This window comes from Phyllobates terribilis, unplaced genomic scaffold (genome assembly GCF_046119375.1).
Source record: "Phyllobates terribilis strain yellow unplaced genomic scaffold, ASM4611937v1 Scaffold_13__5_contigs__length_258822181, whole genome shotgun sequence".
NCBI classification, from domain to species: Eukaryota; Metazoa; Chordata; class Amphibia; order Anura; family Dendrobatidae; genus Phyllobates; species Phyllobates terribilis.
In genome coordinates this window covers 48,403,145-48,430,330 of record NW_027362773.1, presented here as the reverse complement: position 1 = coordinate 48,430,330, position 27,186 = coordinate 48,403,145, and positions in this window count along the sequence as shown.

The following is a 27,186-nucleotide window of genomic DNA, read 5'->3' as shown; positions in this document are numbered from 1 at the left end:
ATTATATTCAATTTGCAACCTGATGGAGGTCAGTATAGATGGACTAATAGACCAAGTCCCACACACTGCTAGAAGCCCAAATATTTTTTCAGAGCTAGATGCAGAAAAAAACTATATTCAATTTGCAACCTGATGGAGGTCAGTATAGATGGACTAATAGAACAAGTCCCACACACTGCTAGAAGCCCAAATATTTTTTCAGAGCTAGATGCAGAAAAAGAATATTTTTAATTTGCAACCTGATGGAGGTCAGTATAGATGGACTAAGTGACCAAGTCCCACACACTGCTAGAAGCCCAAATATTTTATCAGAGCTAGATGCAGAAAAAAATTATATTCAATTTGCAATCTGATGTAGGTCAGTATAGATGGACTAATAGAACAAGTCCCACACACTGCTAGAAGCCCAAATATTTTTTCAGAGCTAGATGCAGAAAAAAATTATATTCCATTTGCAACCTGATGGAGGTCAGTATAGATGGACTAATAGAACAAGTCCCACACACTACTAGAAGCCCAAATATTTTTTCAGAGCTAGATGCAGAAAAAAATTATTTTTAATTTGCAACCTGATGGAGGTCAGTATAGATGGACTAATAGACCAAGTCCCACACACTGCTAGAAGCCCAAATATTTTTTCAGAGCTAGATGCAGAAAAAAATTATATTCAATTTGCAACCTGATGGATGTCAGTATAGATGGACTAATAGAACAAGTCCCACACTCTGCTAGAAGCCCAAATATTTTTTCAGAGCTAGATGCAGAAAAAAATTATTTTTAATTTGCAACCTGATGGAGGTCAGTATAGATGGACTAATAGACCAAGTCCCACACACTGCTAGAAGCCCAAATATTTTTTCAGAGCTAGATGCAGAAAAAAATTATATTCAATTTGCAACCTGATGGAGGTCAGTATAGATGGACTAATAGAACAAGTCCCACACACTGCTAGAAGCCCAAATATTTTTTCAGAGCTACATGCAAAAAAAAAATATTTTTAATTTGCAACCTGATGGAGGTCAGTATAGATGGACTAATAGACCAAGTCCCACACACTGCTAGAAGCCCAAATATTTTTTAGAGCTAGATGCAGAAAAAAATTATATTCAATTTGCAACCTGATTGAGGTCAGTATAGATGGACTAATAGACCAAGTCCCACACACTGCTAGAATCCCAAATATTTTTTCAGAGCTAGATGCAGAAAAAAACTATATTCAATTTGCAACCTGATGGAGGTCAGTATAGATGGACTAATAGAACAAGTCCCACACACTGCTAGAAGCCCAAATATTTTTTCAGAGCTAGATGCAGAAAAAGAATATTTTTAATTTGCAACCTGATGGAGGTCAGTATAGATTAACTAATAGACCAAGTACCACACACTGCTAGAAGCCCAAATATTTTTTAAGAGCTAGATGCAGAAAAAAATTATATTCAATTTGCAACCTGATGGAGGTCAGTATAGATGGACTAATAGAACAAGTCCCACACACTGCTAGAAGCCCAAATATTTTTTCAGAGCTAGATGCAGAAAAAAAGTATTTTTAATTTGCAACCTGATGGAGGTCAGTATAGATGGACTAAGTGACCAAGTCCCACACACTGCTAGAAGCCCAAATATTTTATCAGAGCTAGATGCAGAAAAAAATTATATTCAATTTGCAACCTGATGGAGGTCAGTATAGATGGACTAATAGAACAAGTCCCACACACTACTAGAAGCCCAAATATTTTTTCAGAGCTAGATGCAGAAAAAAATTATTTTTAATTTGCAACCTGATGGAGGTCAGTATAGATGGACTAATAGACCAAGTCCCACACACTGCTAGAAGCCCAAATATTTTTTCAGAGCTAGATGCAGAAAAAAATTATATTCAATTTGCAACCTGATGGATGTCAGTATAGATGGACTAATAGAACAAGTCCCACACTCTGCTAGAAGCCCAAATATTTTTTCAGAGCTAGATGCAGAAAAAAATTATTTTTAATTTGCAACCTGATGGAGGTCAGTATAGATGGACTAATAGACCAAGTCCCACACACTGCTAGAAGCCCAAATATTTTTTCAGAGCTAGATGCAGAAAAAAATTATATTCAATTTGCAACCTGATGGAGGTCAGTATAGATGGACTAATAGACCAAGTCCCACACACTGCTAGAAGCCCAAATATTTTTTCAGAGCTAGATGCAGAAAAAAACTATATTCAATTTGCAACCTGATGGAGGTCAGTATAGATGGACTAATAGAACAAGTCCCACACACTGCTAGAAGCCCAAATATTTTTTCAGAGCTAGATGCAGAAAAAGAATATTTTTAATTTGCAACCTGATGGAGGTCAGTATAGATGGACTAAGTGACCAAGTCCCACACACTGCTAGAAGCCCAAATATTTTATCAGAGCTAGATGCAGAAAAAAATTATATTCAATTTGCAATCTGATGGAGGTCAGTATAGATGGACTAATAGAACAAGTCCCACACACTGCTAGAAGCCCAAATATTTTTTCAGAGCTAGATGCAGAAAAAAATTATATTCAATTTGCAACCTGATGGAGGTCAGTATAGATGGACTAATAGAACAAGTCCCACACACTACTAGAAGCTGAAATATTTTTTCAGAGCTAGATGCAGAAAAAAATTATTTTTAATTTGCAACCTGATGGAGGTCAGTATAGATGGACTAATAGACCAAGTCCCACACACTGCTAGAAGCCCAAATATTTTTTCAGAGCTAGATGCAGAAAAAAATTATATTCAATTTGCAACCTGATGGATGTCAGTATAGATGGACTAATAGAACAAGTCCCACACTCTGCTAGAAGCCCAAATATTTTTTCAGAGCTAGATGCAGAAAAAAATTATTTTTAATTTGCAACCTGATGGAGGTCAGTATAGATGGACTAATAGACCGAGTCCCACACACTGCTAGAAGCCCAAATATTTTTTCATAGCTAGATGCAGAAAAAAATTATATTCAATTTGCAACCTGATGGAGGTCAGTATAGATGGACTAATAGAACAAGTCCCACACACTGCTAGAAGCCCAAATATTTTTTCAGAGCTACATGCAGAAAAAAAATATTTTTAATTTGCAACCTGATGGAGGTCAGTATAGATGGACTAATAGACCAAGTCCCACACACTGCTAGAAGCCCAAATATTTTTTAGAGCTAGATGCAGAAAAAAATTATATTCAATTTGCAACCTGATTGAGGTCAGTATAGATGGACTAATAGACCAAGTCCCACACACTGCTAGAATCCCAAATATTTTTTCAGAGCTAGATGCAGAAAAAAACTATATTCAATTTGCAACCTGATGGAGGTCAGTATAGATGGACTAATAGAACAAGTCCCACACACTGCTAGAAGCCCAAATATTTTTTCAGAGCTAGATGCAGAAAAAGAATATTTTTAATTTGCAACCTGATGGAGGTCAGTATAGATTAACTAATAGACCAAGTACCACACACTGCTAGAAGCCCAAATATTTTTTAAGAGCTAGATGCAGAAAAAATTATATTCAATTTGCAACCTGATGGAGGTCAGTATAGATGGACTAATAGACCAAGTCCCACACACTGCGAGAAGCCCAAATATTTTTTAGAGCTAGATGCAGAAAAAAATTATATTCAATTTGCAACCTGATTGAGGTCAGTATAGATGGACTAATAGAACAAGTCCTACACACTACTAGAAGCCCAAATATTTTTTCAGAGCTAGATGCAGAAAAAAAAAATTTTCAATTTGCAACCTGATGGAGGTCAGTATAGATGGACTAATAGACCAAGTCCCACACACTGCTAGAAGCCCAAATATTTTTTCAGAGCTAGATGCAGAAAAAAATTATATTCAATTTGCAACCTGATGGAGGTCAGTATAGATGGACTAATAGACCAAGTCCCACACACTGCTAGAAGCCCAAATATTTTTTCAGAGCTAGATGCAGAAAAAAACTATATTCAATTTGCAACCTGATGGAGGTCAGTATAGATGGACTAATAGAACAAGTCAAACACACTGCTAGAAGCCCAAATATTTTTTCAGAGCTAGATGCAGAAAAAGAATATTTTTAATTTGCAACCTGATGGAGGTCAGTATAGATGGACTAAGTGACCAAGTCCCACACACTGCTAGAAGCCCAAATATTTTATCAGAGCTAGATGCAGAAAAAAATTATATTCAATTTGCAATCTGATGGAGGTCAGTATAGATGGACTAATAGAACAAGTCCCACACACTGCTAGAAGCCCAAATATTTTTTCACAGCTAGATGCAGAAAAAAATTATATTCAATTTGCAACCTGATGGAGGTCAGTATAGATGGACTAATAGAACAAGTCCCACACACTACTAGAAGCTGAAATATTTTTTCAGAGCTAGATGCAGAAAAAAATTATTTTTAATTTGCAACCTGATGGAGGTCAGTATAGATGGACTAATAGACCAAGTCCCACACACTGCTAGAAGCCCAAATATTTTTTCAGAGCTAGATGCAGAAAAAAATTATATTCAATTTGCAACCTGATGGATGTCAGTATAGATGGACTAATAGAACAAGTCCCACACTCTGCTAGAAGCCCAAATATTTTTTCAGAGCTAGATGCAGAAAAAAATTATTTTTAATTTGCAACCTGATGGAGGTCAGTATAGATGGACTAATAGACCAAGTCCCACACACTGCTAGAAGCCCAAATATTTTTTCAGAGCTAGATGCAGAAAAAAATTATATTCAATTTGCAACCTGATGGAGGTCAGTATAGATGGACTAATAGAACAAGTCCCACACACTGCTAGAAGCCCAAATATTTTTTCAGAGCTACATGCAGAAAAAAAATATTTTTAATTTGCAACCTGATGGAGGTCAGTATAGATGGACTAATAGACCAAGTCCCACACACTGCTAGAAGCCCAAATATTTTTTAGAGCTAGATGCAGAAAAAAATTATATTCAATTTGCAACCTGATTGAGGTCAGTATAGATGGACTAATAGACCAAGTCCCACACACTGCTAGAATCCCAAACATTTTTTCAGAGCTAGATGCAGAAAAAAACTATATTCAATTTGCAACCTGATGGAGGTCAGTATAGATGGACTAATAGAACAAGTCCCACACACTGCTAGAAGCCCAAATATTTTTTCAGAGCTAGATGCAGAAAAAGAATATTTTTAATTTGCAACCTGATGGAGGTCAGTATAGATTAACTAATAGACCAAGTACCACACACTGCTAGAAGCCCAAATATTTTTTAAGAGCTAGATGCAGAAAAAAATTATATTCAATTTGCAACCTGATGGAGGTCAGTATAGATGGACTAATAGAACAAGTCCCACACACTGCTAGAAGCCCAAATATTTTTTCAGAGCTAGATGCAGAAAAAAATTATTTTTAATTTGCAACCTGATGGAGGTCAGTATAGATGGACTAAGTGACCAAGTCCCACACACTGCTAGAAGCCCAAATATTTTATCAGAGCTAGATGCAGAAAAAAATTATATTCAATTTGCAACCTGATGGAGGTCAGTATAGATGGACTAATAGAACAAGTCCCACACACTACTAGAAGCCCAAATATTTTTTCAGAGCTAGATGCAGAAAAAAATTATTTTTAATTTGCAACCTGATGGAGGTCAGTATAGATGGACTAATAGACCAAGTCCCACACACTGCTAGAAGCCCAAATATTTTTTCAGAGCTAGATGCAGAAAAAAATTATATTCAATTTGCAACCTGATGGATGTCAGTATAGATGGACTAATAGAACAAGTCCCACACTCTGCTAGAAGCCCAAATATTTTTTCAGAGCTAGATGCAGAAAAAAATTATTTTTAATTTGCAACCTGATGGAGGTCAGTATAGATGGACTAATAGACCAAGTCCCACACACTGCTAGAAGCCCAAATATTTTTTCAGAGCTAGATGCAGAAAAAAATTATATTCAATTTGCAACCTGATGGAGGTCAGTATAGATGGACTAATAGAACAAGTCCCACACACTGCTAGAAGCCCAAATATTTTTTCAGAGCTACATGCAGAAAAAAAATATTTTTAATTTGCAACCTGATGGAGGACAGTATAGATGGACTAATAGACCAAGTCCCACACACTGCGAGAAGCCCAAATATTTTTTAGAGCTAGATGCAGAAAAAAATTATATTCAATTTGCAACCTGATTGAGGTCAGTATAGATGGACTAATAGAACAAGTCCTACACACTACTAGAAGCCCAAATATTTTTTCAGAGCTAGATGCAGAAAAAAATTATTTTTAATTTGCAACCTGATGGAGGTCAGTATAGATGGACTAGTAGACCAAGTCCCACACACTGCTAGAAGCCCAAATATTTTTTCAGAGCTTGATGCAGAAAAAAATTATATTCAATTTGCAACCTGATGGAGGTCAGTATAGATGGACTAATAAAACAAGTCCCGCACACTACTAGAAGCCCAAATATTTTTTCAGAGCTACATGCAGAAAAAAAATATTTTTAATCTGCAACCTGATGGAGGTCAGTATAGATGGACTAATAGAACAAGTCCCACACACTGCTAGAAGCCCAAATATTTTTTCAGAGCTAGATGCAGAAAAAAATTATATTGAATTTGCAACCTGATGGAGGTCAGTATAGATGGACTAATAGAACAAGTCCCAAACACTGCTAGAAGCCTAAATATTTTTTCAGAGCTAGATGCAGAAAAAAATTATTTTTTATTTGCAACCTGATGGAGGTCAGTATAGATGGACTAATAGACCAAGTCCCACACACTGCTAGAAGCCCAAATATTTTTTCAGAGCTAGATGCAGAAAAAAATTATATTCAATTTGCAACCTGATGGAGGTCAGTATAGATGGACTAATAGAACACGTCCCACACACTACTAGAAGCCCAAATATTTTTTCAGAGCTAGATGGAGAAAAAATTTTTTTTCAATTTGCAACCTGATGGAGGTCAGTATAGATGGACTAATAGACCAAGTCCCACACACTGCTAGAAGCCCAAATATTTTTTCAGAGCTAGATGCAGAAAAAAACTATATTCAATTTGCAACCTGATGGAGGTCAGTATAGATGGACTAATAGAACAAGTCCCACACACTGCTAGAAGCCCAAATATTTTTTCAGAGCTAGATGCAGAAAAAGAATATTTTTAATTTGCAACCTGATGGAGGTCAGTATAGATTAACTAATAGACCAAGTACCACACACTGCTAGAAGCCCAAATATTTTTTCAGAGCTAGATGCAGAAAAAAATTATTTTTAATTTGCAACCTGATGGAGGTCAGTATAGATGGACTAATAGACCAAGTCCCACACACTGCTAGAAGCCCAAATATTTTTTCAGAGCTAGATGCAGAAAAAAATTATATTCAATTTGCAACCTGATGGAGGTCAGTATAGATGGACTAATAGAACAAGTCCCACACACTGCTAGAAGCCCAAATATTTTTTCAGAGCTACATGCAGAAAAAAAATATTTTTAATTTGCAACCTGATGGAGGACAGTATAGATGGACTAATAGACCAAGTCCCACACACTGCGAGAAGCCCAAATATTTTTTAGAGCTAGATGCAGAAAAAAATTATATTCAATTTGCAACCTGATTGAGGTCAGTATAGATGGACTAATAGAACAAGTCCTACACACTACTAGAAGCCCAAATATTTTTTCAGAGCTAGATGCAGAAAAAAATTATTTTTAATTTGCAACCTGATGGAGGTCAGTATAGATGGACTAGTAGACCAAGTCCCACACACTGCTAGAAGCCCAAATATTTTTTCAGAGCTTGATGCAGAAAAAAATTATATTCAATTTGCAACCTGATGGAGGTCAGTATAGATGGACTAATAAAACAAGTCCCGCACACTACTAGAAGCCCAAATATTTTTTCAGAGCTACATGCAGAAAAAAAATATTTTTAATCTGCAACCTGATGGAGGTCAGTATAGATGGACTAATAGAACAAGTCCCACACACTGCTAGAAGCCCAAATATTTTTTCAGAGCTAGATGCAGAAAAAAATTATATTGAATTTGCAACCTGATGGAGGTCAGTATAGATGGACTAATAGAACAAGTCCCAAACACTGCTAGAAGCCTAAATATTTTTTCAGAGCTAGATGCAGAAAAAAATTATTTTTTATTTGCAACCTGATGGAGGTCAGTATAGATGGACTAATAGACCAAGTCCCACACACTGCTAGAAGCCCAAATATTTTTTCAGAGCTAGATGCAGAAAAAAATTATATTCAATTTGCAACCTGATGGAGGTCAGTATAGATGGACTAATAGAACACGTCCCACACACTACTAGAAGCCCAAATATTTTTTCAGAGCTAGATGGAGAAAAAATTTTTTTTCAATTTGCAACCTGATGGAGGTCAGTATAGATGGACTAATAGACCAAGTCCCACACACTGCTAGAAGCCCAAATATTTTTTCAGAGCTAGATGCAGAAAAAAACTATATTCAATTTGCAACCTGATGGAGGTCAGTATAGATGGACTAATAGAACAAGTCCCACACACTGCTAGAAGCCCAAATATTTTTTCAGAGCTAGATGCAGAAAAAAAAAATTTTCAATTTGCAACCTGATGGAGGTCAGTATAGATGGACTAATAGACCAAGTCCCACACACTGCTAGAAGCCCAAATATTTTTTCAGAGCTAGATGCAGAAAAAAATTATATTCAATTTGCAACCTGATGGAGGTCAGTATAGATGGACTAATAGACCAAGTCCCACACACTGCTAGAAGCCCAAATATTTTTTCAGAGCTAGATGCAGAAAAAAACTATATTCAATTTGCAACCTGATGGAGGTCAGTATAGATGGACTAATAGAACAAGTCCCACACACTGCTAGAAGCCCAAATATTTTTTCAGAGCTAGATGCAGAAAAAGAATATTTTTAATTTGCAACCTGATGGAGGTCAGTATAGATGGACTAAGTGACCAAGTCCCACACACTGCTAGAAGCCCAAATATTTTATCAGAGCTAGATGGAGAAAAAATTTTTTTTCAATTTGCAACCTGATGGAGGTCAGTATAGATGGACTAATAGACCAAGTCCCACACACTGCTAGAAGCCCAAATATTTTTTCAGAGCTAGATGCAGAAAAAAACTATATTCAATTTGCAACCTGATGGAGGTCAGTATAGATGGACTAATAGAACAAGTCCCACACACTGCTAGAAGCCCAAATATTTTTTCAGAGCTAGATGCAGAAAAAAAAAATTTTCAATTTGCAACCTGATGGAGGTCAGTATAGATGGACTAATAGACCAAGTCCCACACACTGCTAGAAGCCCAAATATTTTTTCAGAGCTAGATGCAGAAAAAAATTATATTCAATTTGCAACCTGATGGAGGTCAGTATAGATGGACTAATAGACCAAGTCCCACACACTGCTAGAAGCCCAAATATTTTTTCAGAGCTAGATGCAGAAAAAAACTATATTCAATTTGCAACCTGATGGAGGTCAGTATAGATGGACTAATAGAACAAGTCCCACACACTGCTAGAAGCCCAAATATTTTTTCAGAGCTAGATGCAGAAAAAGAATATTTTTAATTTGCAACCTGATGGAGGTCAGTATAGATGGACTAAGTGACCAAGTCCCACACTCTGCTAGAAGCCCAAATATTTTTTCAGAGCTAGATGCAGAAAAAAATTATTTTTAATTTGCAACCTGATGGAGGTCAGTATAGATGGACTAATAGACCAAGTCCCACACACTGCTAGAAGCCAAAATATTTTTTCAGAGCTAGATGCAGAAAAAAATTATATTCAATTTGCAACCTGATGGAGGTCAGTATAGATGGACTAATAGAACAAGTCCCACACACTGCTAGAAGCCCAAATATTTTTTCAGAGCTACATGCAGAAAAAAAATATTTTTAATTTGCAACCTGATGGAGGTCAGTATAGATGGACTAATAGACCAAGTCCCACACACTGCTAGAAGCCCAAATATTTTTTAGAGCTAGATGCAGAAAAAAATTATATTCAATTTGCAACCTGATTGAGGTCAGTATAGATGGACTAATAGACCAAGTCCCACACACTGCTAGAATCCCAAATATTTTTTCAGAGCTAGATGCAGAAAAAAACTATATTCAATTTGCAACCTGATGGAGGTCAGTATAGATGGACTAATAGAACAAGTCCCACACACTGCTAGAAGCCCAAATATTTTTTCAGAGCTAGATGCAGAAAAAGAATATTTTTAATTTGCAACCTGATGGAGGTCAGTATAGATTAACTAATAGACCAAGTACCACACACTGCTAGAAGCCCAAATATTTTTTAAGAGCTAGATGCAGAAAAAAATTATATTCAATTTGCAACCTGATGGAGGTCAGTATAGATGGACTAATAGAACAAGTCCCACACACTGCTAGAAGCCCAAATATTTTTTCAGAGCTAGATGCAGAAAAAAATTATTTTTAATTTGCAACCTGATGGAGGTCAGTATAGATGGACTAAGTGACCAAGTCCCACACACTGCTAGAAGCCCAAATATTTTATCAGAGCTAGATGCAGAAAAAAATTATATTCAATTTGCAAACTGATGGAGGTCAGTATAGATGGACTAATAGAACAAGTCCCACACACTGCTAGAAGCCCAAATATTTTTTCAGAGCTAGATGCAGAAAAAAATTATATTTAATTTGCAACCTGATGGAGGTCAGTATAGATGGACTAATAGAACAAGTCCCACACACTACTAGAAGCCCAAATATTTTTTCAGAGCTAGATGCAGAAAAAAATTATTTTTAATTTGCAACCTGATGGAGGTCAGTATAGATGGACTAATAGACCAAGTCCCACACACTGCTAGAAGCCCAAATATTTTTTCAGAGCTAGATGCAGAAAAAAATTATATTCAATTTGCAACCTGATGGATGTCAGTATAGATGGACTAATAGAACAAGTCCCACACTCTGCTAGAAGCCCAAATATTTTTTCAGAGCTAGATGCAGAAAAAAATTATTTTTAATTTGCAACCTGATGGAGGTCAGTATAGATGGACTAATAGACCAAGTCCCACACACTGCTAGAAGCCCAAATATTTTTTCAGAGCTAGATGCAGAAAAAAATTATATTCAATTTGCAACCTGATGGAGGTCAGTATAGATGGACTAATAGAACAAGTCCCACACACTGCTAGAAGCCCAAATATTTTTTCAGAGCTACATGCAGAAAAAAAATATTTTTAATTTGCAACCTGATGGAGGACAGTATAGATGGACTAATAGACCAAGTCCCACACACTGCGAGAAGCCCAAATATTTTTTAGAGCTAGATGCAGAAAAAAATTATATTCAATTTGCAACCTGATTGAGGTCAGTATAGATGGACTAATAGAACAAGTCCTACACACTACTAGAAGCCCAAATATTTTTTCAGAGCTAGATGCAGAAAAAAATTATTTTTAATTTGCAACCTGATGGAGGTCAGTATAGATGGACTAGTAGACCAAGTCCCACACACTGCTAGAAGCCCAAATATTTTTTCAGAGCTTGATGCAGAAAAAAATTATATTCAATTTGCAACCTGATGGAGGTCAGTATAGATGGACTAATAAAACAAGTCCCGCACACTACTAGAAGCCCAAATATTTTTTCAGAGCTACATGCAGAAAAAAAATATTTTTAATCTGCAACCTGATGGAGGTCAGTATAGATGGACTAATAGACCAAGTCCCACACACTGCTTGAAGCCCAAATATTTTTTAGAGCTAGATGCAGAAAAAAATTATATTCAATTTGCAACCTGATGGAGGTCAGTATAGATGGACTAATAGAACAAGTCCCACACACTACTAGAAGCCCAAATATTTTTGCAGAGCTAGATGCAGAAAAAAAATATTTTTAATTTGCAACCTGATGGAGGTCAGTATAGATGGACAAATAGAACAAGTCCCAAACACTGCTAGAAGCCTAAATATTTTTTCAGAGCTAGATGTAGAAAAAAATTATTTTTAATTTGCAACCTGATGGAGGTCAGTATAGATGGACTAATAGACCAAGTCCCACAAACTGCTAGAAGCCCAAATATTTTTTCAGAGCTAGATGCAGAAAAAAATTATATTCAATTTGCAACCTGATGGAGGTCAGTATAGATGAACTAATAGAACAAGTCCCACACACTGCTAGAAGCCCAAATATTTTTTCAGAGCTAGATGCAGAAAAAAAATATTTTTAATTTGCAACCTGATGGAGGTCAGTATAGATGGACTAATAGACCGAGTCCCACACACTGCTAGAAGCCCAAATATTTTTTCAGAGCTAGATGCAGAAAAAAATTATATTCAATTTGCAACCTGATGGAGGTCAGTATAGATGGACTAATAGAACAAGTCCCACACACTGCTAGAAGCCCAAATATTTTTTCAGAGCTAGATGCAGAAAAAAATTATTTTTCATTTGCAACCTGATGGAGGTCAGTAGAGATGGACTAATAGACCAAGTCCCACACACTGCTAGAAGCACAAATATTTTTTCAGAGCTAGATGCAGAAAAAAAATATTTTTAATTTGCAACCTGATGGAGGTCAGTATAGATGGACTAATAGACCAAGTCCCACACACTGCTAGAAGCCCAAATATTTTTTCAGAGCTAGATGCAGAAAAAAATTATATTCAATTTGCAACCTGATGGAGGTCAGTATAGATGAACTAATAGAACAAGTCCCACACACTGCTAGAAGCCCAAATATTTTTTCAGAGCTAGATGCAGAAAAAAAATATTTTTAATTTGCAACCTGATGGAGGTCAGTATAGATGGACTAATAGACCGAGTCCCACACACTGCTAGAAGCCCAAATATTTTTTCAGAGCTAGATGCAGAAAAAAATTATATTCAATTTGCAACCTGATGGAGGTCAGTATAGATGGACTAATAGAACAAGTCCCACACACTGCTAGAAGCCCAAATATTTTTTCAGAGCTAGATGCAGAAAAAAATTATTTTTCATTTGCAACCTGATGGAGGTCAGTAGAGATGGACTAATAGACCAAGTCCCACACACTGCTAGAAGCAAAAATATTTTTTCAGAGCTAGATGCAGAAAAAAAATATTTTTAATTTGCAACCTGATGGAGGTCAGTATAGATGGACTAATAGACCAAGTCCCACACACTGCTAGAAGCCCAAATATTTTTTCAGAGCTAGATGCAGAAAAAAAGTATTTTTAATTTGCAACTTGATGGAGGTCAGTATTGATGGATTAATAGACCAAGTCCCACACACTGCTAGAAGCCCAAATATTTTTTCAGAGCTAGATGCAGAAAAAAATTATATTCAATTTGCAACCTGATGGAGGTCAGTAAAGATGGACTAAAAGAACAAGTCCCACACACAGCTAGAAGCCCAAATATTTTTTCGGAGCTAGATGCAGAAAAAAAATATTTTTAATTTGCAACCTGATGGAGGTCAGTATAGATGGACTAATAGACCAAGTCCCACACACTGCTAGAAGCCCAAATATTTTTTCAGAGCTAGATGCAGAAAAAAATTATATTCAATTTGCAACCTGATCGAGGTCAGTATAGATGGACTAATGGAACAAGTCCCACACACTGCTAGAAGCCCAAATATTTTTTCAAAGCTAGATGCAGAAAAAAATTATATTCAATTTGCAACCTGATGGAGGTCAGTATAGATGGACTAATAGAACAATTCCCACACATTGCTAGAAGCCCAAATATTTTTTCAGAGCTAGATGCAGAAAAAAAATATTTTTAATTTGCAACCTGATGGAGGTCAGTATAGATGGACTAATAGACCAAGTCCCACACACTGCTAGAAGCCCAAATATTTTTTCAGAGCTAGATGCAGAAAAAAATTATATTCAATTTGCAACCTGATGGAGGTCAGTATAGATGGACTAATAGAACAAGTCCCACACACTGCTAGAAGCCCAATTATTTTTTCAGAGCTAGATGCAGAAAAAAAATATTTTTAATTTGCAACCTGATGGAGGTCAGTATAGATGGACTAATAGACCAAGTCCCACACACTGCTAGAAGCCCAAATATTTTTTCAGAGCTAGATGCAGAAAAAAATTATATTCAATTTGCAACCTGATGGAGGTCAGTATAGATGGACTAATAGAACAAGTCCCACACACTACTAGAAGCCCAAATATTTTTTCAGAGCTAGATGCAGAAAAAAATTATTTTTAATTTGCAACCTGATGGAGGTCAGTATAGATGGACTAATAGACCAAGTCCCACATACTGCTAGAAGCCCAAATATTTTTTCAGAGCTAGATGCAGAAAAAAAATATTTTTAATTTGCAACCTGATGGAGGTGAGTATAGATGGACTAATAGACCGAGTCCCACACACTGCTAGAAGCCCAAATTTTTTTTCAGAGCTAGATGCAGAAAAAAATTATATTAAATTTGCAACCTGATGGAGGTCAGCATAGATGGACTAATAGAACAAGTCCCACACACTGCTAGAAGCCCAAATATTTTTTCAGAGCTAGATGCAGAAAAAAATTATTTTTCATTTGCAACCTGATGGAGGTCAGTAGAGATGGACGAATACACCAAGTCCCACACACTGCTAGAAGCCCAAATATTTTTTCAGAGCTAGATGCAGAAAAAAAATATTTTTAATTTGCAACCTGATGGAGGTCAGTATAGATGGACTAAAAGACCCAGTCCCACACACTGCTAGAAGCCCAAATATTTTTTCAGAGCTAGATGCAGAAAAAAATTATATTCAATTTGCAACCTGATCGAGGTCAGTATAGATGGACTAATGGAACAAGTCCCACACACTGCTAGAAGCCCAAATATTTTTTCAGAGCTAGATGCAGAAAAAAATTATATTCAATTTGCAACCTGATGGAGGTCAGTATAGATGGACTAATAGAACAATTCCCACACATTGCTAGAAGCCCAAATATTTTTTCAGAGCTAGATGCAGAAAAAAATTATTTTTAATTTGCAACCTGATGGAGGTCAGTGTAGATGGACTAATAGACCAAGTCCCACACACTGCTAGAAGACCAAATATTTTATCAGAGCTAGATGCAGAAAAAAATTATATTCAATTTGCAACCTGATAGAGGTCAGTATAGATGGACTAATAGAACAAGTCCCACACACTGCTAGAAGCCCAAATATTTTTTCAGAGCTAGATGCAGAAAAAAATTATTTTTAATTTGCAACCTGATGGAGGTCAGTATAGATGGACTAATAGACCAAGTCCCACACACTGCTAGAAGCCCATATGTTTTTTCAGAGCTAGATACAGAAAAAAATTATATTCAATTTGCAACCTGATGGAGGTCAGTATAGATGGACTAATAGAACAAGTCCCACACACTGCTAGAAGCCCAATTATTTTTTCAGAGCTAGATGCAGAAAAAAAATATTTTTAATTTGCAACCTGATGGAGGTCAGTATAGATGGACTAATAGACCAAGTCCCACACACTGCTAGATGCCCAAATATTTTTCAGAGCTAGATGCAGAAAAAAATTAAACTCAATTTGCAACCTGATGGAGGTCATTATAGATGGACTAATAGAACAGGTCCCACACACTGCTAGAAGCCCAAATATTTTTTCGGAGCTAGATGCAGAAAAAAAATATTTTTAATTTGCAACCTGATGGAGGTCAGCATAGATGAACTAATAGACCAAGTCCCACACACTGCTAGAAGCCCAAATATTTTTTCAGAGCTAGATGCGGAAAAAAATTATTTTCAATTTGCAACCTGATGGAGGTCAGTATAGATGGACTAATAGAACAAGTCCCACACACTACTAGAAGCCCAAATATTTTTTCAGAGCTAGATGCAGAAAAAAAATATTTTTAATTTGCAACCTGATGGAGGTCAGTATAGATGGACTAATAGACCAAGTCCCACACACTGCTAGAAGCCCAAATATTTTTTCAGAGTTAGAAGCAGAAAAAAATTCTATTCAATTTGCAACCTGATGGAGGTCAGTATAGATGGACTAATAGAACAAGTCCCACACACTGCTAGAAGCCCAAATATTTTTTCAGAGCTACATGCAGAAAAAAAATATTTTTAATTTGCAACCTGATGGAGGTCAGTATAGATGGACTAATAGACCAAGTTCCACACACTGCTAGAAGCCCAAATATTTTTTCAGAGCTAGATGCAGAAAAAAATTATATTCAATTTGCAACCTGATGGAGGTCGGTATAGATGGACTAATAGAACAAGCCCGACACACTGCTAGAAGCCCAAATATTTTTTCAGAGCTAGATGCAGAAAAAAAATATTTTTAATTTGTAACCTGATGGAGGTCAGTATAGATGGACTAATAGACCAAGTCCCACACACTGCTAGAAGCCCAAATATTTTTTAGAAGCTAGATGCAGAAAAAAATTATATTCAATTTGCAACCTTATGGAGGTCAGTATAGATGAACTAATAGAACAAGTCCCACACACTGCTAGAAGCCCAATTATTTTTTCAGAGCTAGATGTAGAAAAAAAATATTTTTAATTTGCAACCTGATGGAGGTCAGTATAGATGGACTAATAGACCAAGTCCCACACACTGCTAGATGCCCAAATATTTTTTCAGAGCTAGATGCAGAAAAAAATTAAACTCAATTTGCAACCTGATGGAGGTCAGTATAGATGGACTAATAGAACAAGTCCCACACACTGCTAGAATCCCAAATATTTTTTCCGAGCTAGATGCAGAAAAAAAATATTTTTAGTTTGCAACCTGATGGAGGTCAGTATAGATGGACTAATAGACCAAGTCCCACACACTGCTAGAAGCCCAAATATTTTTTCAGAGCTAGATGCAGAAAAAAATTATATTCAATTTGCAACCTGATGGAGGTCGGTATAGATGGACTAATAGAACAAGCCCGACACACTGCTAGAAGCCCAAATATTTTTTCAGAGCTAGATGCAGAAAAAAATTATTTTTAATTTGCAACCTGATGGAGGTCAGTGTAGATGGACTAATAGACCAAGTCCCACACACTGCTAGAAGACCAAATATTTTATCAGAGCTAGATGCAGAAAAAAATTATATTCAATTTGCAACCTGATAGAGGTCAGTATAGATGGACTAATAGAACAAGTCCCACACACTGCTAGAAGCCCAAATATTTTTTCAGAGCTAGATGCAGAAAAAAATTATTTTTAATTTGCAACCTGATGGAGGTCAGTATAGATGGACTAATAGACCAAGTCCCACACACTGCTAGAAGCCCAAATGTTTTTTCAGAGCTAGATACAGAAAAAAATTATATTCAATTTGCAACCTGATGGAGGTCAGTATAGATGGACTAATAGAACAAGTCCCACACACTGCTAGAAGCCCAATTATTTTTTCAGAGCTAGATGCAGAAAAAAAATATTTTTAATTTGCAACCTGATGGAGGTCAGTATAGATGGACTAATAGACCAAGTCCCACACACTGCTAGATGCCCAAATATTTTTCAGAGCTAGATGCAGAAAAAAATTAAACTCAATTTGCAACCTGATGGAGGTCATTATAGATGGACTAATAGAACAGGTCCCACACACTGCTAGAAGCCCAAATATTTTTTCGGAGCTAGATGCAGAAAAAAAATATTTTTAATTTGCAACCTGATGGAGGTCAGTATAGATGAACTAATAGACCAAGTCCCACACACTGCTAGAAGCCCAAATATTTTTTCAGAGCTAGATGCGGAAAAAAATTATTTTCAATTTGCAACCTGATGGAGGTCAGTATAGATGGACTAATAGAACAAGTCCCACACACTACTAGAAGCCCAAATATTTTTTCAGAGCTAGATGCAGAAAAAAAATATTTTTAATTTGCAACCTGATGGAGGTCAGTATAGATGGACTAATAGACCAAGTCCCACACACTGCTAGAAGCCCAAATATTTTTTCAGAGTTAGAAGCAGAAAAAAATTCTATTCAATTTGCAACCTGATGGAGGTCAGTATAGATGGACTAATAGAACAAGTCCCACACACTGCTAGAAGCCCAAATATTTTTTCAGAGCTACATGCAGAAAAAAATTATTTTTAATTTGCAACCTGATGGAGGTCAGTATAGATGGACTAATAGACCAAGTCCCACACACTGCTAGAAGCCCAAATATTTTTTCAGAGCTAGATGCAGAAAAAAATTATATTCAATTTGCAACCTGATGGAGGTCGGTATAGATGGACTAATAGAACAAGCCCGACACACTGCTAGAAGCCCAAATATTTTTTCAGAGCTAGATGCAGAAAAAAAATATTTTTAATTTGTAACCTGATGGAGGTCAGTATAGATGGACTAATAGACCAAGTCCCACACACTGCTAGAAGCCCAAATATTTTTTAGAAGCTAGATGCAGAAAAAAATTATATTCAATTTGCAACCTTATGGAGGTCAGTATAGATGAACTAATAGAACAAGTCCCACACACTGCTAGAAGCCCAATTATTTTTTCAGAGCTAGATGTAGAAAAAAAATATTTTTAATTTGCAACCTGATGGAGGTCAGTATAGATGGACTAATAGACCAAGTCCCACACACTGCTAGATGCCCAAATATTTTTTCAGAGCTAGATGCAGAAAAAAATTAAACTCAATTTGCAACCTGATGGAGGTCAGTATAGATGGACTAATAGAACAAGTCCCACACACTGCTAGAATCCCAAATATTTTTTCCGAGCTAGATGCAGAAAAAAAATATTTTTAGTTTGCAACCTGATGGAGGTCAGTATAGATGGACTAATAGACCAAGTCCCACACACTGCTAGAAGCCCAAATATTTTTTCAGAGCTAGATGCAGAAAAAAATTATATTCAATTTGCAACCTGATGGAGGTCGGTATAGATGGACTAATAGAACAAGCCCGACACACTGCTAGAAGCCCAAATATTTTTTCAGAGCTAGATGCAGAAAAAAATATTTTTAATTTGCAACCTGATGGAGGTCAGTATAGATGGACTAATAGACCAAGTCCCACACACTGCTAGAAGCCCAAATATTTTTTAGAAGCTAGATGCAGAAAAAAATTATATTCAATTTTCAACCTTATGGAGGTCAGTATAGATGAACTAATAGAACAAGTCCCACACACTGCTAGAAGCCCAATTATTTTTTCAGAGCTAGATGCAGAAAAAAAATATTTTTAATTTGCAACCTGATGGAGGTCAGTATAGATGGACTAATAGACCAAGTCCCACACACTGCTAGATGCCCAAATATTTTTCAGAGCTAGATGCAGAAAAAAATTAAACTCAATTTGCAACCTGATGGAGGTCATTATAGATGGACTAATAGAACAGGTCCCACACACTGCTAGAAGCCCAAATATTTTTTCGGAGCTAGATGCAGAAAAAAAATATTTTTAATTTGCAACCTGATGGAGGTCAGCATAGATGAACTAATAGACCAAGTCCCACACACTGCTAGAAGCCCAAATATTTTTTCAGAGCTAGATGCGGAAAAAAATTATTTTCAATTTGCAACCTGATGGAGGTCAGTATAGATGGACTAATAGAACAAGTCCCACACACTACTAGAAGCCCAAATATTTTTTCAGAGCTAGATGCAGAAAAAAAATATTTTTAATTTGCAACCTGATGGAGGTCAGTATAGATGGACTAATAGACCAAGTCCCACACACTGCTAGAAGCCCAAATATTTTTTCAGAGTTAGAAGCAGAAAAAAATTCTATTCAATTTGCAACCTGATGGAGGTCAGTATAGATGGACTAATAGAACAAGTCCCACACACTGCTAGAAGCCCAAATATTTTTTCAGAGCTACATGCAGAAAAAAATTATTTTTAATTTGCAACCTGATGGAGGTCAGTATAGATGGACTAATAGACCAAGTCCCACACACTGCTAGAAGCCCAAATATTTTTTCAGAGCTATATGCAGAAAAAAATTATATTCAATTTGCAACCTGATGGAGGTCGGTATAGATGGACTAATAGAACAAGCCCGACACACTGCTAGAAGCCCAAATATTTTTTCAGAGCTAGATGCAGAAAAAAATTATTTTTATTTTGCAACCTGATGGAGGTCAGTATAGATGGACTAATAGACCAAGTCCCACACATTGCTAGAAGCCCAAATATATTTTAAGAGCTAGATGCAGAAAAAAATTATATTCAATTTGCAACCTTATGGAGGTCAGTATAGATGGACTAATAGAACAAGTCCCACACACTGCTAGAAGCCCAAATATTTTTTCAGAGCTAGATGCAGAAAAAAATTATTTTTAATTTGCAACCTGATGGAGGTCAGTATAGATGGACTAATTGACCAAGTCCCACACACTGCTAGAAGCCCAAATATTTTACCAAAGCTAGATGCAGAAAAAAATTATATTCAATTTGCAACCTGATGGAGGTCAGTATAGATGGACTAATAGAACAAGTCCCACACACTGCTAGAAACCCAAATATTTTTTAAGAGCTAGATGCAGAAAAAAATTATTTTTAATTTGCAACCTGATGAAGGTCAGTATAGATGGACTAATAGACCAAGTCCCACACACTGCTAGAAGCCCAAATACTTTTTCAGAGCTAGATGCAGACAAAAATTATATTCAATTTGCAACCTGATGGAGTTCAGTATAGATGGACTAATAGAACAAGTCCCACACACTACTAGAAGCCCAAATATTTTTTCAGAGCTAGATGCAGAAAAAAATTATTTTTAATTTGCAACCTGATGGAGGTCAGTATAGATGGACTAATAGACGAAGTCCCACACACTGCTAGAAGCCCAAGTATTTTTTCAGAGCTAGATGCAGAAAAAAATTATATTCAATTTGCAACCTGATGGAGGTCAGTATAGATGGACTAATAGAACAAGTCCCACACACTGCTAGAAGCCCAAATATTTTTCAGAGCTAGATGCAGAAAAAAATTATTTTTAATTTGCAACCTGATGGAGGTCAGTATAGATGGACTAATAGACCAAGTCCCACACACTGCTCGAAGCCCAAATATTTTTTCAGAGCTAGATGCAGAAAAAAATTATATTCAATTTGCAACCTGATGGAGGTCAGTATAGATGAACTAATAGAACAAGTCCCACACACTGCTAGAAGCCCAAATATTTTTTCAGAGCTAGATGCAGAAAAAAAATATTTTTAATTTGCAACCTGATGGAGGTCAGTATAGATGGACTAATAGACCGAGTCCCACACACTGCTAGAAGCCCAAATATTTTTTCAGAGCTAGATGCAGAAAAAAATTATATTCAATTTGCAACCTGATGGAGGTCAGTATAGATGGACTAATAGAACAAGTCCCACACACTGCTAGAAGCTCAAATATTTTTTCAGAGCTAGATGCAGAAAAAAATTATTTTTCATTTGCAACCTGTTGGAGGTCAGTAGAGATGGACTAATAGACCAAGTCCCACACACTGCTAGAAGCCCAAATATTTTTTCAGAGCTAGATGCAGAAAAAAAGTATTTTTAATTTGCAACTTGATGGAGGTCAGTATTGATGGACTAATAGACCAAGTCCCACACACTGCTAGAAGCCCAAATATTTTTTCAGAGCTAGATGCAGAAAAAAATTATATTCAATTTGCAACCTGATGGAGGTCAGTAAAGATGGACTAAAAGAACAAGTCCCACACACAGCTAGAAGCCCAAATATTTTTTCAGAGCTAGATGCAGAAAAAAAATATTTTTAATTTGCAACCTGATGGAGGTCAGTATAGATGGACTAATAGACCAAGTCCCACACACTGCTAGAAGCCCAAATATTTTTTCAGAGCTAGATGCAGAAAAAAATTATATTCAATTTGCAACCTGATCGAGGTCAGTATAGATGGACTAATGGAACAAGTCCCACACACTGCTAGAAGCCCAAATATTTTTTCAGAGCTAGATGCAGAAAAAAATTATATTCAATTTGCAACCTGATGGAGGTCAGTATAGATGGACTAATAGAACAATTCCCACACATTGCTAGAAGCCCAAATATTTTTTCAGAGCTAGATGCAGAAAAAAATTATTTTTAATTTGCAACCTGATGGAGGTCAGTATAGATGGACTAATAGACCAAGTCCCACACACTGCTAGAAGACCAAATATTTTATCAGAGCTAGATGCAGAAAAAAATTATATTCAATTTGCAACCTGATGGAGGTCAGTATAGATGGACTAATAGAACAAGTCCCACACACTGCTAGAAGCCCAAATATTTTTTCAGAGCTAGATGCAAAAAAAAATTATTTTTAATTTGCAACCTGATGGAGGTCAGTATAGATGGACTAATAGACCAAGTCCCACACACTGCTAGAAGCCCAAATATTTTTTCAGAGCTAGATACAGAAAAAAATTATATTCAATTTGCAACCTGATGGAGGTCAGTATAGATGGACTAATAGAACAAGTCCCACACACTGCTAGAAGCCCAATTATTTTTTCAGAGCTAGATGCAGAAAAAAAATATTTTTAATTTGCAACCTGATGGAGGTCAGTATAGATGGACTAATAGACCAAGTCCCACACACTGCTAGAAGCCCAAATATTTTTTCAGAGCTAGATGCAGAAAAAAATTATATTCAATTTGCAACCTGATGGAGGTCAGTATAGATGGACTAATAGAACAAGTCCCACACACTACTAGAAGCCCAAATATTTTTTCAGAGCTAGATGCAGAAAAAAATTATTTTTCATTTGCAACCTGATGGAGGTCAGTATAGATGGACTAATAGACCAAGTCCCACACACTGCTAGAAGCCCAAATATTTTTTCAGAGCTAGATGCAGAAAAAAATTATATTCAATTTGTAACCTGATGGAGGTCAGTATAGATGGACTAATAGAACAAGTCCCACACACTGCTAGAAGCCCAAATATTTTTTCAGAGCTAGATGCAGAAAAAAATTATTTTTAATTTGCAACCTGAAGGAGGTCCGTATAGATGGACTAATAGACCAAGTCCCACACACTGCTCGAAGCCCAAATATTTTTTCAGAGCTAGATGCAGAAAAAAATTATATTCAATTTGCACCCTGATGGAGGTCAGTATAGATGGACTAATGGAACAAGTCCCACACACTGCTAGAAGCCCAAATATTTTTTCAGAGCTAGATGCAGAAAAAAATTATATTCAATTTGCAACCTTATGGAGGTCAGTATAGATGGACTAATAGAACAAGTCCCACACACTGCTAGAAGCCCAAATATTTTTTCAGAGCTAGATGCAGAAAAAAATTATTTTTCATTTGCAACCTGATGGAGGTCAGTAGAGATGGACTAATACACCAAGTCCCACACACTGCTAGAAGCCCAAATATTTTTCCAGAGCTAGATGCAGAAAAAAAATATTTTTAATTTGCAACCTGATGGAGGTCAGTATAGATGGACTAATAGACCCAGTCCCACACACTGCTAGAAGCCCAAATATTTTTTCAGAGCTAGATGCAGAAAAAAATTATATTCAGTTTGCAACCTGATCGAGGTCAGTATAGATGGACTAATGGAACAAGTCCCACACACTGCTAGAAGCCCAAATATTTTTTCAGAGCTAGATGCAGAAAAAAATTATATTCAATTTGCAACCTGATGGAGGTCAGTATAGATGGACGAATAGAACAATTCCCACTCATTGCTTGAAGCCCAAATTTTTTTTCAGAGCTAGATGCAGAAAAAAATTATTTTTAATTTGCAACCTGATGGAGGTCAGTATAGATGGACTAATAGACCAAGTCCCACACACTGCTAGAAGACCAAATATTTTATCAGAGCTAGATGCAGAAAAAAATTATATTCAATTTGCAACCTGATGGAGGTCAGTATAGATGGACTAATAGAACAAGTCCCACACACTGCTAGAAGCCCAATTATTTTTTCAGAGCTAGATGCAGAAAAAAAATATTTTTAATTTGCAACCTGATGGAGGTCAGTATAAATGGACTAATAGACCAAGTCCCACACACTGCTAGATGCCCAAATATTTTTCAGATCTAGATGCAGAAAAAAATTAAACTCAATTTGCAACCTGATGGAGGTCAGTATAGATGGACTAATAGAACAAGTCCCACACACTGCTAGAAGCCCAAATATTTTTTCAGAGCTAGATGCAGAAAAAAAATATTTTTAATTTGCAACCTGATGGAGGTCAGCATAGATGAACTAATAGACCAAGTCCCACACACTGCTAGAAGTCCAAATATTTTTTCAGAGCTAGATGCAGAAAAAAATTATTTTCAATTTGCAACCTGATGGAGGTCAGTATAGATGGACTAATAGAACAAGTCCCACAAACTACTGGAAGCCCAAATATTTTTTCAGAGCTAGATGCGGAAAAAAAATATTTTTAGTTTGCAACCTGATGGAGGTCAGTATAGATAGACTAATAGACCAAGTCCCACACACTGCTAGAAGCCCAAATATTTTTTCAGAGCTAGATACAGAAAAAAATTATATTCAATTTGCAACCTGATGGAGGTCAGTATAGATGGACTAATAGAACAAGTCCCACACACTGCTAGAAGCCAAAATATTTTTTTCAGAGCTAGATGCAGAAAAATATTATTTTTAATTTGCAACCTGATGGAGGTCAGTATAGATGGACTAATAGACCAAGTCCCACACACTGCTAGAAGCCCAAATATTTTTTCAGAGCTAGATGCAGAAAAAAATATATTCAATTTGCAACCTGATGGAGGTCAGTATAGATGGACTAATAGAACAAGTCCCACACACTGCTAGAAGCCCAAATATTTTTTCAGAGCTAGATGCAGACAAAAATTATTTTTCATTTGCATCCTGATGGAGGTCAGTATAGATGGACTAATAGACGAAGTCCCACACACTGCTAGAAGCCCAAATATTTTATGAGAGCTAGATGCAGAAAAAAATTATATTCAATTTGCAACCTGATGGAGCTCAGTATAGATGGACTAATAGAACAAGTCCCACACACTGCTAGAAGCCCAAATATTTTTTCAGAGCTAGATGCAGAAAAAAATTATTTTTAATTTGAAACCTGATGGAGGTCAGTATAGATGGACTAATAGACCAAGTCCCACACACTGCTAGAAGCCCAAATATTTTTTCAGAGCTAGATGCAGAAAAAAATTATATTCGATTTGCAACCTGATGGAGGTCAGTATAGATGGACTAATAGAACAAGTCCCACACACTACTAGAAGCCGAAATATTTTTCCTGAGCTAGATGCAGAAAAAAAATATTTTTAATTTGCAACCTGATGGAGGTCAGTATAGATGGACTAATAGACCAAGTCCCACACACTGCTAGATGCCCAAATATTTTTTCAGCGCTAGATGCAGAAAAAAATTATATTCAATTTGCAACCTGATGGAGGTCAGTATAGATGGACTAATAGAACAAGTCCCACACACTACTAGAAGCCCAAATATTTTTTCAGAGCTAGATGGAGAAAAAAAATATTTTTAATTTGCAACCTGATGGAGGTCAGTATAGATGGACTAATAGACCAAGTCCCACACACTGCTAGAAGCCCAAATATTTTTTCAGAGTTAGAAGCAGAAAAAAATTCTATTCAATTTGCAACCTGATGGAGGTCAGTATAGATGGACTAATAGAACAAGTCCCACACACTGCTAGAAGCCCAAATATTTTTTCAGAGCTACATGCAGAAAAAAATTATTTTTAATTTGCAACCTGATGGAGGTCAGTATAGATGGACTAATAGACCAAGTCCCACACACTGCTAGAAGCCCAAATATTTCATGAGAGCTAGATGCAGAAAAAAATTATATTCAATTTGCAACCTGATGGAGGTCAGTATAGATGGACTAATAGAACAAGTCCCACACACTGCTAGAAGCCCAAATATTTTTTCAGAGCTAGATGCAGACAAAAATTATTTTTCATTTGCATCCTGATGGAGGTCAGTATAGATGGACTAATAGACGAAGTCCCACACACTGCTAGAAGCCCAAATATTTCATGAGAGCTAGATGCAGAAAAAAATTATATTCAATTTGCAACCTGATGGAGGTCAGTATAGATGGACTAATAGAACAAGTCCCACACACTGCTAGAAGCCCAAATATTTTTTTCAGAGCTAGATGCAGAAAAAAATTATTTTTAATTTGAAACCTGATGGAGGTCAGTATAGATGGACTAATAGAACAATTCCCACACATTGCTAGAAGCCCAAATATTTTTCAGAGCTAGATGCAGAAAAAAATTATTTTTAATTTGCAACCTGATGGAGGTCAGTATAGATGGACTAATAGACCAAGTCCCACACACTGCTAGAAGCCCAAATATTTTTTCAGAGCTACATGCAGAAAAAAATTATTTTTAATTTGCAACCTGATGGAGGTCAGTATAGATGGACTAATAGACCAAGTCCCACACACTGCTAGAAGCCCAAATATTTTTTCAGAGCTAGATGCAGAAAAAAATTATATTCAATTTGCAACCTGATGGAGGTCAGTATAGATGGACTAATAGACCAAGTCCCACACACTGCTAGAAGCCCAAATATTTTTTCAGAGCTAGATGCAGAAAAAAATTATATTCAATTTGCAACCTGATGGAGGTCGGTATAGATGGACTAATAGAACAAGCCCGACACACTGCTAGAAGCCCAAATATTTTTTCAGAGCTAGATGCAGAAAAAAAATATTTTTAATTTGCAACCTGATGGAGGTCAGTATAGATGGACTAATAGAACAAGTCCCACACACTGCTAGAAGCCCAAATATTTTTTAGAAGCTAGATGCAGAAAAAAATTATATTCAATTTGCAACCTTATGGAGGTCAGTATAGATGAACTAATAGAACAAGTCCCACACACTGCTAGAAGCCCAATTATTTTTTCAGAGCTAGATGCAGAAAAAAAATATTTTTAATTTGCAACCTGATGGAGGTCAGTATAGATGGACTAATAGACCGAGTCCCACACACTGCTAGATGCCCAAATATTTTTTCAGAGCTAGATGCAGAAAACAATTAAACTCAATTTGCAACCTGATGGAGGTCAGTATAGATGGACAAATAGAACAAGTCCCACACACTGCTAGAAGCCCAAATATTTTTTCAGAGCTAGATGCAGAAAAAAAATATTTTTAATTTGCAACCTGATGGAGGTCAGCATAGATGGACTAATAGACCAAGTCCCACACACTGCTAGAAGCCCAAATATTTTTTCAGAGCTAGATGCAGAAAAAAATTATATTCAATTTGCAACTTGATGGAGGTCA